General features: G+C 42.1%; 1 protein-coding gene across 6 annotated transcripts in view; it reads right to left on the reverse strand.

The window, feature by feature from the left end:
* The window catches only part of mib2 (MIB E3 ubiquitin protein ligase 2), a 229932-nt gene that overhangs the window by 196355 nt on the left and 18723 nt on the right, over nt 1-14854 (reverse strand). The window contains exon 1 of one of the 6 annotated variants that reach the window (XM_072586019.1): nt 10884-10999. The exons of 4 other annotated variants lie outside the window; for them this stretch is intronic. The gene's annotated coding sequence lies outside the window, so the exon portion shown is untranslated. Of the gene's footprint in view, nt 1-9533; nt 9650-10883; nt 11000-14854 lie in introns of those variants that run through there. One more of the 6 variants, XM_072586022.1, reaches the window with a different exon arrangement.

Genomic DNA, 14854 nt, shown 5'->3' on the forward strand with positions numbered 1-14854 from the left:
CAAACCGATACTTACATTATGCGTATTTTATTTCCTTTCCCCCTGCCTTCGGCCCCATATACTCATAGCCCTTCAGCCCAGCATGTCTATACTAGCCAACAAACACTAAATTACACTAACCCTGTTTAGCTGCACTTGGTCCATAGTCTATTATGCCTCAGCATTTTAAGTGCTCATCCAAACGCATCTTAAATGTTATGAGAGTATCTGCCTCCATCACGCCCTCAGGCAATGTATTCCATATTCTGGGTGAAAGTGTGTAAAACTGCCTCCTTCCTCTTCTCAACTCCAGTTCACTTTCCAGGCCCTAGTACCTCATCACTTGGTCATTCCTTCATCTTTCTGCTGCCAAAAATAGGGACACTAATTATCTCTATGACAAAGCAAAAACTATATACTAGAAATATAAAAGCAAAAACTGAAAATGCTGGACATACTCAGGTCAGGCAGCCTTTGTACAGACAGAAAAACAGAGTTAATGTTGCAGGTTGGTAGTTTTTCAATGATGTTCAATCCACGTCTGTTACCTGACCAGAGTATTTCAGCATTTTCTCCATGGATATCAATCCTTCACAGCTACATATTAATCATACATTTGTCTTTCATTGTGCACTGCACCCAGGAAACAATCAAAACAATTCATCATGTAATACATTAATCTCAGGCTATTTTTCCAAATTTGTTCTTTTGATTCAGAAGGCATAATTCCAGCAGATTCTGGATTAGTGGTGCTGGAAGAGCACAGCAGTTCAGGCAGCATCCGAGGAGCAGTAAAATCGACGGTTTGGGCAAAAGCCATCAGGAATAAAGGCAGAGAGCCTGAATCGTGGAGAGATGAGAGGGGAGGGTGGGGGTGGGGGGAAAGTAGCACAGAGTACAATGGGTGAGTGGGGGAGGGGAGGGGGAGGGGGAGGGGATGGGAGGGGAGGAGTAATTACACCAGCACCACTCCCCACCTCTTCCTCCGCTACATTGATGACTGCATTGGCGCAACCTCGTGCTCTCCCGAGGAGGTTGAGCAATTCATCAACTTCAACACATTCCACCCTGACCTTAAATTTACCTGGACCATCTCTGATACCTCCCTCCCCTTCCTAGACCTCTCCATCGCCATTAAATGACGACCAACTTGATACCGACATTTTTTACAAACCCACCGACTCCCACAGCTACTGGATTACACCTCTTCCCACCCCACCTCCTGCAAAAATGCCATCCCATATTCCCAATTCCTCCACCAGATCTGCTCTCAGGAGGACCAGTTCCACCACAGAACACACAGATGGTTTCCTTCTTTAGAGACCCATGTGGTTAAAGATGCCCTCCAACACATCTCGTCCACATCCTGCACCTCTGCCCGCAGACCCCACCCCTCCAACCGTAACAAGGACAGAATGCCCCGGTGCTTACCTTCCACCCTACCAACCTTCACATAAAGCAAATCATCCGCCGACATTTCCGCCACTTCCAAACAGACCCCACCACCAGGGATATATTTCCCTCTCCACCCCTTTCCGCCTTCCGCAAAGACAGTCCCCTCCATGACTACCTGGTCAGGTCCACGCACCCCCAACTCATTCTCCCATCCTGGCACCTTCCCCTGCCACCACAGGAATTGCAAAACCTGCGCTCACACCTCCTCCCTCATCTCCACCCAAGGTCCTAAAGGAGCCTTCCACATCCAAAGTTTTACCTGCAAATCCACCAATATCATTTATTGTATCCGTTGCTCCCGATGCGGTCTCCTCTACACTGGGAAGACTGGACGCCTCCTAGCAGAGCGCTTTAGGGAACATCTCCGGGACACCCGCACCAATCAACCACACTGCCCCCCTGTGGCCCAACATTTCAACTCCCCCTCCCACTCTGTCGAGGACATGGAGGTCCTGGGCCTCCTTCACCGCCGCTCCCTCACCACCAGACGCCTGGAGGAAGAACGCCTCATCTTCCACCTCAGAACACTTCAACCCCAGGGCATCAATGTGGACTTCGACAGTTTCCTCATTTCCCCTTCCCCACCTCACCGTAGTTCCCAACTTCCAGCTCAGCACTGTCCCCATGACTTGTCCTACCTGCCTATCTTCTTTTCCACCTATCCACTCCACCCTCCTCCCCCCCCCATGACCTATCACCTTCATCCCCTCCCCCACTCACCTATTGTACTCCATGCTACTTTCTCCCCACCCCCACCCTCCTCTCACTTATCTCCACGCTTCAGGCTCTCTGCCTTTATTCCTGATGAAGGGCTTTTGCCCGAAACATCGATTTTACTGCTCCTTGGATGCTGCCTGAACTGCTGTACTCTTTCAGCACCAGTAATCCAGAATCTGGTTTCCAGCATCTGCAGTCATTGTTTTTACTACAATTCCAGCAGAGTTAGATTCAGAATCATTAAGCTCAGAAGCTCACCTGATGTTTTTGGTCAACTCTGGTAAAGCTATTCAATTACAACAACTTTCATTTATACGGCACCTCAAAAAAAAGTTCCACGATGGGACAGAGGAGGAAGGAGAAAAGTAGGGCGGTTCAGTGAGGGATTCCAGAGCTTGAGACCTAAGAAACTGAAGGTACAGCCACCAACACCACAATAATTCACACTCAGATGCAGAAGAGGCCAGAATTTGAAGAAAATCAATGTAGAGTAATTATGACACACCTCTCAACCCACTAAGTCCATGCCAGCCCTTTGTAGAGCAATCCAGACAACCATTTCCTTGCTGTACCCCAAAGCCAATCAAGTTTATTTTCCTTAAATTCCCACCCAATTGTCTTTTGAGATCATTGATCACCATTTCCATCACCCTCAAGGCCAAGGAGTTTCTGGTCTTGGAGGATTGTTGGAGTTGGGGAGGTTACAGAGAGCCATGGATGGATTTGAAGTCATTGAGTGTATTTAAGACAGCAGTAGCTTCTCAATTGGTAAGGGGATCAAGGGTTACAGGGAGAAGGCAAGAGAATGGAGTTAAGAAACAATTAGCCACGCTGGGATGGTGGAGCAGACGTGATGGGCTGAATGATCTAATTCTGCTCCTGCATCTTATAGTCCAAGTCAAGGATTAGAATTTTAAATTTGAGACAATGTCTAATCAGGAAGCACTAGAAACAATGTAGCACTTAGTGCAGGTTAAGGATATGGGCACCTGATACTTCTACTGAGTAGATTGTGACAGGTTAAGAATGTGTTAGGTAATAAAGGTATGGCTGACAGTCGCACCTACATTTGATTGAGGAAGGGGTGATGTCGAACAATGTTACAAAAAAATAGATTCTCTCGGTGCTGATACATAGATGTGATAGAAGGCATTCAAGGTCAAACATTCAACCAAGATTTTAATTAGCCTCAGACAGTTACCAGGAGGATGAGGTCAAAGGTCAGTAAATGGACACCATGGAGTGGACCAAAAACAATGGCTTGAAACATCCCAACATTCTACTGGAAGAAATTTGGAATGGAATTTCTGACAAATGGTTTGATAAATCATATTCTTTCTACATAGACTTGAGGTTTTTTTTCTCTGAACGACTTCAACAATGCCACAAGGCAGATGTGGGCTCTAAATCTCGCTCATCACCTGCTAGGTTAGTGCTCAACTCCACACACACGGAAATCCCAACAGACGTCTGACAACAGCTAGCAGAAATTTCAGTAACCAGACAAACTCCAGCTGTGTGTGATTGTACAATTACTGCCAGAAATCGGGTCCTGCCAACAAGGAGGTGCCCAAAATCCTTTATAGCCCTTATTAAAATTGATCACCACACTGAAGGCTTAGCAACTACAGAAACCATTTTTTTAGATTAGATTACATTATAGTGTGGAAATAGGCCCTTCGACCCAACAAGTTCACACCGACCCGCCGAAGCGCAACCCACCCATACCCCAACATTTACCCCTTACCTAACGCTACGGGCAATTTAGCATGGCCAATTCACCTGACCTGCACATCTTTGGACTGTGGGACGAAACCGGAGCACCCGGGGAGGAAACCCACGCAGACACAGGGAGAATGTGCAAACTCCACACAGTCAGTCGCCTGAGGCGGGAATTGAACCCAGATCTCTGGCGCTGTGAGGCAACAGTGCTAACCACTGTGCCACCGTGCCGCTCAAGTTCTTATCTTAAGAACTTCTCAAAATATTGAAGATGTTTCGAATACTTTTGCAATATTGAGTCAGATGATGTTACAATGAATGATGAAAGCTACTTTTGGTAAATGTGGTAATAGATATGTTTCTGCAATGTGCCGTATCGATCTCCTCCTAATGTTCACCGACCCATAAAAAGGATGATTTACTCGGACTAAAATAAACATTTGTTCAAAATATCCTGATAAAAAGATCACAAGATATATTTGAGCAATGACAAAAATGACATAACATGCTCAATGTCTAAATTCCATTAGTATCCCACTGACTGATCAATTTTGTGCTGAGTAACAACATTGCATCAGGTAGGTTGGAGTGTTTCAAAGCAGTGGCTCACTATATCTTCAAGGAAAACCAGGACTGCTGGTCTTGCTACATCCCACAAATTGTTTTTTTTAAATTAACAATACACCATCCAAATTGTTTTTAGTGCTGTCACTTTAACAAGAGCAGCTAAGTCTTCGTGGAGATAAATGTACTTTGTAAGGTTGTGCTCAGCCATACAGACTAGAAGAAGCAAGTTCAGCTTGAACCATGGCAGAGTCTTTCTTCCTCCCTTCAGAGTGATAATGATTGATGAGCATTGACATTACATAATGTGCAAAGCAGATTGATTTCTTTCAATGTAGTATGTTATTTAATATTTTTACAATAATTAATACTTAAAATACTCCAAGCTGGAGGAATTTTGCTCAATTTCAAGCTTCTTTGTGTATTACAGGGAGCTTAAGCTTTGTCATAGTGACATACAGCACGGAAACAGATCCTTCAGTCTAACTTGCCCATGCAGACAACGCTTCCCAAACTAAACTATTCCCATTTGCCAGAGTTCAGTCCATATCCCTCCAAACCTTTCCTAATCATTGCCTGTCCAAATGGCTTTTAAAATTTTGTAACCGAACTCCATCCACCACTTCTTCTAGCAGTTCTTTCCACACTACCCTCTGCGTAAAAGTCGCCCCTCAGGTCCCTTTTAAATCTTTCTCCTCTCACCTTAAAATAATACTCCCTAGTTTTGAACTTCCCTACCCTTGGGAAAAGATGTTCTTGTGTTACCGAACCCGGCTACTTGAACACAGGATTAATGTCTCAAAAACAGTAACATTTGGATGGATTTGTTGTAATTGCCTAAAGCTAAATTTGCTGGCCATTAATAAAAGTGGCCTTTTCACATGTTGGCAGCTGCCCCACAATTTGAGTGTGGCCCTCGGTATATGGGCCTGGGGTGTATTGGATGGCAACAATCATCGGCAGCTCTTTGCACTCAAAAAGTGTTGTAGAAGCAAGTTTCAGCCAAAACAAAGAGCTTCTCTCAGCAATGTGATGATCTTCTAGCAGCAGTTGAAGCTTATCGCAGATTGCACACCTCAGAAAAGCCCAAACTGAAAAGACTCCTGCAACACGGAGCTGCTCAGATAAACTCTAACGAAACCAGAGCATCCTTTGCTTGACATGTTTGCTAGGAAGATTCCAGAGGGAAGGAGGTGACCATTTTTCCCTTAACAGAGACTCCTCAAATGACACTGTGCAGAGACAGGGGGCTGTTCAGAGTCTTTGTGCAGGTTGGAGCCAACAAGAAGAGTCCTTTTCACCAGCAGCCAAGCTCTACGTTGATGCTTGTTTGGAAGTTTGAGCATTCTGTCAGTCTGCTCATGGAACCATTCAACGGGATCCACCGTCACCTTGACCTGCAGGGTCTCAAGGACATTACCTGATGGTCTTGTGATTAAAGTTATTTTTCTGCATGAAGTTACCCACTTTCTCTAAGGCAAAGATTCTCAACAGGACAGCACAACAACTGTGCAGAACTAAACAATTGCAATTTCTACTTCTCATTTCAAACAGTAATGCAAGGTGTACAATGTGCACATTGCTGAGAGGCAAGGATGGGATTGAGTTTAAAAGTCATCTTCTCTGTAAAGCCTGCTGATCTTTTCTTATTTTCTCTCTACTTACACAAAAAAAGCTACTTGAATACAGCATTCCTATCAGTGCAGTTCTATGCTCACTGGATGCTCCAAAGCATCAAGAAAAGGTTTAACGAAAATATGATGTGGAGTTGTCAATGTTGGACTGAGGTGGACAAAGTTAAAAATCACACAACACCAGGTTATTAGTCCAACAGGTTTATTTGGAAGCACTAGCTTTCAGAGCGCTTTGACTATAACCTGGTGTTGTGTGATTTTTAACATAAACCAAAATAGTCACTAATTCAGGAACTATAGCAGCCCATTTGTAGACCACCAGGTGTCAAAACCGACTGAGATAGTACCCAGTGTTTTTAAGACATTGATTGAGGGATAAAAATTGATCAGAACAGGCCAAAGTTAACTTCCCCGTTGCTCTTAGTGACACTCAAATTCAGATGAACACATCGCCCGTGGGACTGCTGTTGGTCGGCCAGAGAATACACTGTTTTTCAACAATAGCAATCAGGGCTCCACAAGGAATGCTGTGGCCTCCATTGGCCTGGATATACAACCACTATGAAACCCCTCACTGAAGAGACCTCTCTATAAACTTCCTGTTCTACCAGGATACTGGCAAGTAGTCCTTCACTATTCAATTTTCAGGACCAACTCACAGCATGCCCACCACCGTCCAGGACAAAACAGTGCACTTGACCGACACCCCATCCACCTCTTCAACATTCACTCCCTCCCCCAATGATGGATGCATAGCAGCAGCAGCGTGTACCACCTCTAAGATGCACTGCCACAACTGACCTAAGCTCCTCTGACAGCAGTTTCCAAACCTGCAACTTCTACCAACTAGAAGATGTATAGAAACAGCACCATCTGCCTGTTCTCCCCAAACCACACACAATCCTGACTTGGAAATGTATCACCATACCTTCAGGCAAAATCCAGGAATTCCCTTCCAAAAGGCACTTGGGTGTTCCTTACCACATGAACTGCAGCTGTTCAAAAACATTTAGTTGACTATCACCCTCTCAAGGACAATTATGGATAGGTAAAAACCATTGGCCTAATCAAAAGCCAATGTTTCCTCTGGACTACACAGCCATTCAGAGGGTCCATGCATGCAATTGAGCAGACACATTGATTTCCAGCTCTTGACGCCACTGCACGCCCACAGAACAGTAGAAAAACCTAGAAGGAATGCAGCCAGCAACATCCCCACCCTGTGAACAAATTTGAAAAAAAAGGCAGTTTTTGCTCACTTGTAGTGGATGAGAAGCATTTATGTAGGATTTTCCAAAATAGGCCACTCAGTCCAACAAATTCATTCTGGAATTTGTAATCAGCTCCACCCATCCTTATGTCTTCACTCATCCAATTCTACTGTTGTAACCCTCTACTCCCTTCTCCCTCATGTATCAATCTAGGCTTCCCTTAAATTTATCTACATGTTTTGCCTCGACCACTCATACGAAATTCAATCTCAACACCCTATGGGTGCAGCCATTTACTTTAAATTCCTCATTTTATTCCTGTATGCTGTGGTCTCACCAAGCTTAGTGTAAAGTTTAAGCAAAGTTAATATTGCCAGAGACCCTCTGCTACCACCATGGATGAGAAATTAAAGAACCTGGGCAGTTTCTTGCTCAAACCCACTTGGAATTAGCATTCTTCAGCTCCACAACTTCTCGTAGCATTCAGGTTCCATTTGCAATTGATCAAGTCTTTTGAACTCCACTAGCACGGGCACAGTGGACTGAATGGCCTCTTTGGACCAAATCAAAAGTCACACGATACCACGTCATATTCCAGGGTTGAGAGCTGCATGACTGCTGCTTCTGCTCTCTCTCATACCAGGTCATATTCCAACAGATTTATTTAAAATTACAAGCTTTCAGAGCACTGCTCCTTCATCAGGAGATGAAGGTGAAGCGGTCTAAAAGCTTGCAATTGTAAATAATCCGACTGGACTGCAACCTGGTGTCATGTGACTTTTGATTTTGTCCACCCCAGTCCAACACTGGCACCTCCACATCATGGTCTCTTTGAGTGTATGAATCTATGGCTTCCTACACATTTCGCATTTCAAATCAATATTGAAAATAATTTAAGAAGAATTAGTTTGGGAACTAACCAATCGTGAAGGTTGATTGCAAGCCACAATTTCTTTCTCTGATGAAATAGTGCTACAAACTTACTTATTACATCATGAATTTTTATGGCAATCAACAGTGGATGCAAGGTCACCATTAAGGTAGCGTTTCATTGAATTCAAACGTCACTATCTGCTGTGGTAGGAGTAAAACTTCAGAATATTAGCTTGGATTTTGGATTACCAGTCCAGTAACATTACCATTGTGCTACCATTTCCCCCTCTCTTATTCGGTGCAATCAATCAACCATTCACAGAAATTAATTGTGTCTGAGATGGTAGATTTTACAATACAACCTGCAGCAAGTTAATGAAAAAAAGATGCAAAGATCAGCAACAGGTGCACATTATTGGAAAGGAATCAAAAGAAATCCACGGACCTTTACAGACAATGACCTCACACTTATACACTGCTACCCAGACATAACTCCTGTTGCTTTTTTAAGTCCATGTCTAGTAACTGTAATTTGTCTACTTCCATCATTTCTTGTCTCGAGGCAAAATCTTAACATTCATTTCATTCAGGCAAACCATCTGACAAAAAGCCCCCTTGCCGAATGTGGATATAAAATAATTAACAGATAAAAGAATCAAATCAGCTCAAATTAAACTGGAATATGAGCTGAAAGCCTGTTTGGGTTACAAGTGTAGTTGTTGAATTGATATCAGAACCAAAAGTACCAGTATAACATTCTTTTAAGAGCTACTCACACAGAGTCAAAAGTTTCAAGTTAGAAGCACTAACCAAATTATAAATACCAAACTTGTGTTTTCAGCTGGGCAAGGAATGTTTTAGAACAATATGTAAGAAAACATTACAATAGTATCATACTGTGACAACAATGTCAGAATGTCACCTGGGATCCTCTAGTCAGAATTGTATGAGCATGTTACATTAAAGGATTTTTTAAAAAAGACAAGTATATTATACACTTTTCTGGGAATGTTACTACACAAGAATAAAATTTGAGAAGCACTACTCTATTAAATGAACAGCTGATATTAGGGGTGACTTACTCTTACACACCTTATCACCCATCAGGTAATTTTTTTCTTCCTTATCATTTAACACTTAATTCCATATTTAATTCCTTTCAAAATTGCTCGTATTCAATAAATTAGGCAGGAACATTGTCCCAGTCATGCTTTACCAAAAATATAAAACCTCAATCATACTCCACAAGTAAATGTTTTCAAAGAAGCAGCCACAGTAATATTTTCCTCTCCATCTTTAGGCATGAAACACACAAAATGCAACAAGTGCACACAGTTAAGAAAATAACACAAAATGCATCATTAAATTTATCATTTACCTGCCAGACAATCCAAGGATCCATCAACACCACCTAACATGTTGCAAGTTTTCAAACGAGTCTGCTCTGTCATCTCACTGCCTTCCCCTTCCACCTGATCTCAATTGTCCTATTTTGTTCAACTTAAACATTCAGAGGTCCCAATTCATTCAACCTCTTTCCTTGTCCTTCTGGGTTTAGTTATGAGCTGCGTTTTGTGCAATGACTTGATTCAGTTAGTTTTTAATAAAAAAAAAGGAAAATGTACATTCAGGGGCCCTAGGTAGGGGAACAGTCAGATTTAGAATCAAGTTATAACCTCAAAAATAAATTATACAAACTATTACCCTCTGTCTGGGGCAAGTAACTCGTTAGTTCCCAGTTACTGAGAGATTCTGAACATAAGCTTCTCTAATCTCATGTTAATAGTTTACAATGCACACAAAACAAGGTTTTTTTTGTGTAGAACAGAGACAAGAGTATATTGCAAACCATGGAGAAATAAAACATGAAGGAAATGGAAGTCATCTTTTGAAAGTAATTTGATACTGAAATCCCAAATGGGAAATAAACATGTAAAGAGGAAAAGATGATTGTACAAAACAGATGGTGCTTCAGAATAAGATTTGGCAGATTTAAAAGAGCGCATAATGTAGGGGTAATAGAAGAAATGAGATTCAGACCAGCCTAAAGTGGACATTGATATTACATTTATATCGAAAGTAATGCAGATAGAACACAGATTCACTGAAAAAAAAGAGACAATAATGCACTGGTGAAATGGACACTCTGCGTCTGCTTTAGTGGTGCTGGCATCATACACTGATAGACATTTAAATGTTGGCAGAATGTGGATAACGTAAGGAAATAAAACAAAATCCTGTCCAAGAATTTTCCTCCAAGGACAAAAGGAGACAAACATTAAATATTATTTGCCAAAAGAAAAATCCCAAGGGAACTTTTAAAACATACTCTGACAGTATCAAAATTTGAGGGGGTCATTAAATCCCAGTTTATAATAAATTCATGTGGAACAAAATATATGATTTGATTTTACGAAGTAGTGCTCATAGTTTAAATGTAGCAGATCGTTTCTTGTCATGATGGCAAAGTTAATTTCATACAACAGCCTCAGCTATAGAAATGCACTTGGGAAGAATGGCTCTGGTCATTGCATACTGACATTCCAAGCACATTTATAAATGAGACATTTATATGTTGCTACATTATTGACCAGTGTAATTCTGTCTACCAACATCAGAGAAAATGGTCTCAGCCCTATGAAATGGAAATGATGTTGACAAACTAATCTCAAATGGGTTCATTTAAACAGCAAAGATTCAATGCCTCATAATAATGTTAAACGCTTACCAGGAAAATCTGGAGAAAGACTGCAGTATTGATTCTGTAGTGTTATCTTCATTCAACTTGAACATAATGACCAAAAGCAATACTTGATGCTGTCTCACACCACTGGCAGGAATACCTTTTATCTTACATCACTACTTTCACCCAATCAACTCAATTTCCTGTGTTAGAAAATCAAAATATACTTAAAAAACAAAATAATTCAACACAAATAGATAAAATCAGGTAAAATAATAAACCAATAACAATTACAAAAGATAATTTAACGAAGAGATACAGAAATTACAGAGTGGGTTAGAAGGCACGCCTTTTGCCTCTCACACCAGTGTTTGATTCTGACCAGGCAATTACACTGAGGAATAGCGACCAGGCTGGCTAGAGCAGGCATTTGCTGGTCAAGAACACAAAAAAAATTACTTGGGTAAGTAAAGCTCCCTCTCAGAGAACAGCAAAAAATGGCAGTCAAAACATAACTATAACTCACAGGATAAGAAAATTCTAGAGCAGATCTGAAACGTAACAGCCAACTCCCAAATGACATTTGTGTATTTTTGCTATAAATATTTAACCCCTTCAACCCTGTCTGTCTCAGTCAATTTCTGCAGTCATCGCCAATACGCCTGCCAACATAATTTGGATATGAACCCAGGTTGCCCTGGACATTAACAGGGTCTCTGGATTAATAGCCCAGTGATAATAGCACTAGGCCATTGCCTCCCTATGCTTTTTACTCTAGATCCTAGCTGTTCAAAATCTGTCAGCAGAATTTCCTCTCCAGTCCCACCAATGTCATTACTACCAATGTAGATGACTACAACTTGATCACATCCCTCTCCAGGCCAGAGATATCCTTATTCCTGGCATTGGGCAGGCAACACAACCTTTGAGATCTTTGCCCAATGCTGCGAAGATCAGCATCTATCTAAATTATCCCCTACCATTCCACATTTTCTATTTCCTTACTCAACTGAATTACTCCATGTCGCACTGCATTGTGATCTGGTCACTCATCCTCTGAACAATCTCCACACTTATCCACATAGGTTGTACGAACCTTGATACTGTTGGACAATTGCAGGGACAAAGACTCTTCAACAGCTGCCCTTTGGGTTCTCATACCGGTCTCACACCCTCTTGCTCTTGATCACAGGTCAAGTTTGAATGATCTAAATTTTAAGAAATATGACTACCTCCTGGGGAAAAAGCATCCAGGTGACATTGCCTCTCCCTCATGTCTGCAATTTGGACCCCAGATCATCAACTCAGACCGGAAATTGTTCAAGCTGCAAACACTTGTGACAGATGTGTATACAGCAGCTCCCATATGGTGCAGCTGCATCACCCAACCTCACACCTCTATATTAATTCAAAGTTATGACTTACTTACTCCAGATTCTGTAATGATATTGGCCAATATAAGAGTCTAGTCATAGAGATGTACAACATGGAAAGAGACCCTTCGGTCCAACCCGTCCATGCTGACCAGATATCCCAACCTAATCTCGTCCAGTTTGCCAGCACCTGGCCCGTATCCCTCCAAATCCTTCCTATTCATATACCCATCCAAATGCCTCTTAAATGTTGCAAGTGTACCAGCCTCCACCACTTCCTCTGGCAGCTCATTCCATACACATACCACCTTCTGTGTGAAAAAGTTGCCCCATAGGTCTCTTTTATATCTTTCCCCGCTCACCCTAAACCTATGCCCTCTAGTTCTAGACTATCCAACCTCAGGGAAAGACTTTGCCTATTTACCCTATCCACGCCCATCATAAATTTTGTAAACCTCTCCTTCGGCCACAGCTCTCCCTATAGCTCAAATCCTCCAACCCTGGCAACACCCTTAGAAATCTTTTCTGAACCCTTTCAAGTTTCACAACATCTTTCCAATAGGAAGGAGACCAGATTTGCATGCAATATTCCAATAGTGGCCAAACCAATGTCCTGTACAGCTGCAACATGACCTCCCAATTCCTGTACTCAATACTCTGACCAATAAAGGAAAGCATACCAAATACCTTCTTCACTATCCTATCTGCCTGCGACTCCACTTTCAAGGAGCTATGAACCTGCACTCCAAGGTCTCTTTGTTCAGCAACTACTCCCTAGGACTTTACCATTAAGTGTATAAATCCTGCTAAGATTTGCTTTCCAAAATGCAGCACCTCGCATTTATCTGAATTAAATTCCATCTTCCACTTCTCAGCCCATTGGCCCATCTGGTCAAGATCCTGTTGTAATCGGAGGTAACCCTCTTCGCTGTCCACTACACCTCCAATTTTGGTGTCATCTGAAAACTTACTAATTGTACCTCTTATGCTCGCATCCAAATCATTTACGTAAATGACAAAAAGTAGAGGACCGAGCACCGATCCTTGTGGCACTCCACTGGTCACAGGCCTCCAGTCTGAAAAACAACCCTCCACCACCACCCTCTGGTCTTCTACCTTTGAGCCAGTTCTGTATCCAAATGGTTAGTTCTCCCTGTATTCTGTGAGATCTAACCTTGCAAATCAGTGTCCCATGGGGAACCTTGTCAAATGCCTTACTGAAGTCCATATAGGTCACATTTACTGCTCTGCCCTCATCAATCCTCTTTGTTATTTCCTCAAAAAAACTCAGTCAAGTTTGTGAGACATGATTTCCCACACACAAAGCCATGTTGAATATCTATGTCCCCAATGCCTAGCTTACTCAGGAAATAAGGGTCTATTTTCAGCCAAGTCTTAATTAGGTTGTTCAGTCAATGCACTCCTTGAAAATAAGTCTCAGGTTTAAGCTAAGTTGAAGGAAAGTTGGAGGAAGACACATTTAGAGACAGAAGCAGACAGCATGCATATAGACCCTTCAGTCCAGCTGATCCATGCTGCTCAAGTTTCTTAAAGTAAACTAGTCCTACTTGCCTGCATTTGGCCATATCCGTCTAGACTTTTTCTATTCATGTACCTGCCCAAACATCTTTTAGATGTTCTAACTGTACCACTCACTCTGGCAGTTCATTCCATTAACGAACCACCATGTGAAGAAGTTGCCCCTCAGGTCCCTTTTAAAGCTTTCTCCTCTCACCTCAAAAATATGCCCCTAGTTTTGAATTCTCCCACTTGAGGGAAAAGACCCTTGTCATTCAGCTTATTTATGCCCCTCATGATTTTATAAACCTCTATAAAAAGGTCACCCTTCAACCTCCTATGCTCCACTGAACAAAGTCCCAGCTTCTCTAGCCTCCCCCCTTAATCATCAAACCTTTCATTCCTGGCAACATCCTGGTAAATCTCTTCTGAACCCTCTCCAATTTAATAATATCCTTCCTATAGTAGATTGACCAGAACTGGACACAGTATTCCAGAAGTGGCCTCCCCAATGTCTTGTACAACGTCCCAATTCCTACATTCAATGATCTGAGCGATGAAGGCATCTAAATGCCTTCTTAACCACCCTGTCTACATGTGATGGAACTTTCAAAGAACTATGTACCTGAATGCCTAGGTCTCTGCTTGACAACACAACCCAGAGGCCTGCCATTAACTGAGTCCTGTCCTTGTTTGTTTTACCAAAATACAATACCTTGCATCTATCCAAATTATACTCCATCTGCCATTACTCAACCCATTGGCCCAATTGATCAAGATCCCTTTGTAATCTTAGATAACCTTCTTCACTGTCCACTATATCATCAATTTTTGTGTCATCCACAAACTTACTAACTTCTACTCCTAAATTCTCATCAATCATTTAAATAAATGATAAAGAGTTGGCCCAGTACTGATCCCTGCAGTGCACTGCTGACCACAGGCATCCAGTCCGAAAAGCAACCCTCCACTTGTGTCTCCTACCATCGAGCCAATTTTGCATCCAAACAGCAAGCTCTCCCAATTCCCAAGTGATCTAACTTTACTTATCAGTCTATTATGCAGAACCTTATCAAGGGCTTTACTAAAATCCACGTAGACAACACTGTCTTCGTCAATATCTTT

This window comes from Chiloscyllium punctatum, chromosome 16, assembly GCF_047496795.1.
Source record: "Chiloscyllium punctatum isolate Juve2018m chromosome 16, sChiPun1.3, whole genome shotgun sequence".
Classification (NCBI taxonomy): Eukaryota; Metazoa; Chordata; class Chondrichthyes; order Orectolobiformes; family Hemiscylliidae; genus Chiloscyllium; species Chiloscyllium punctatum.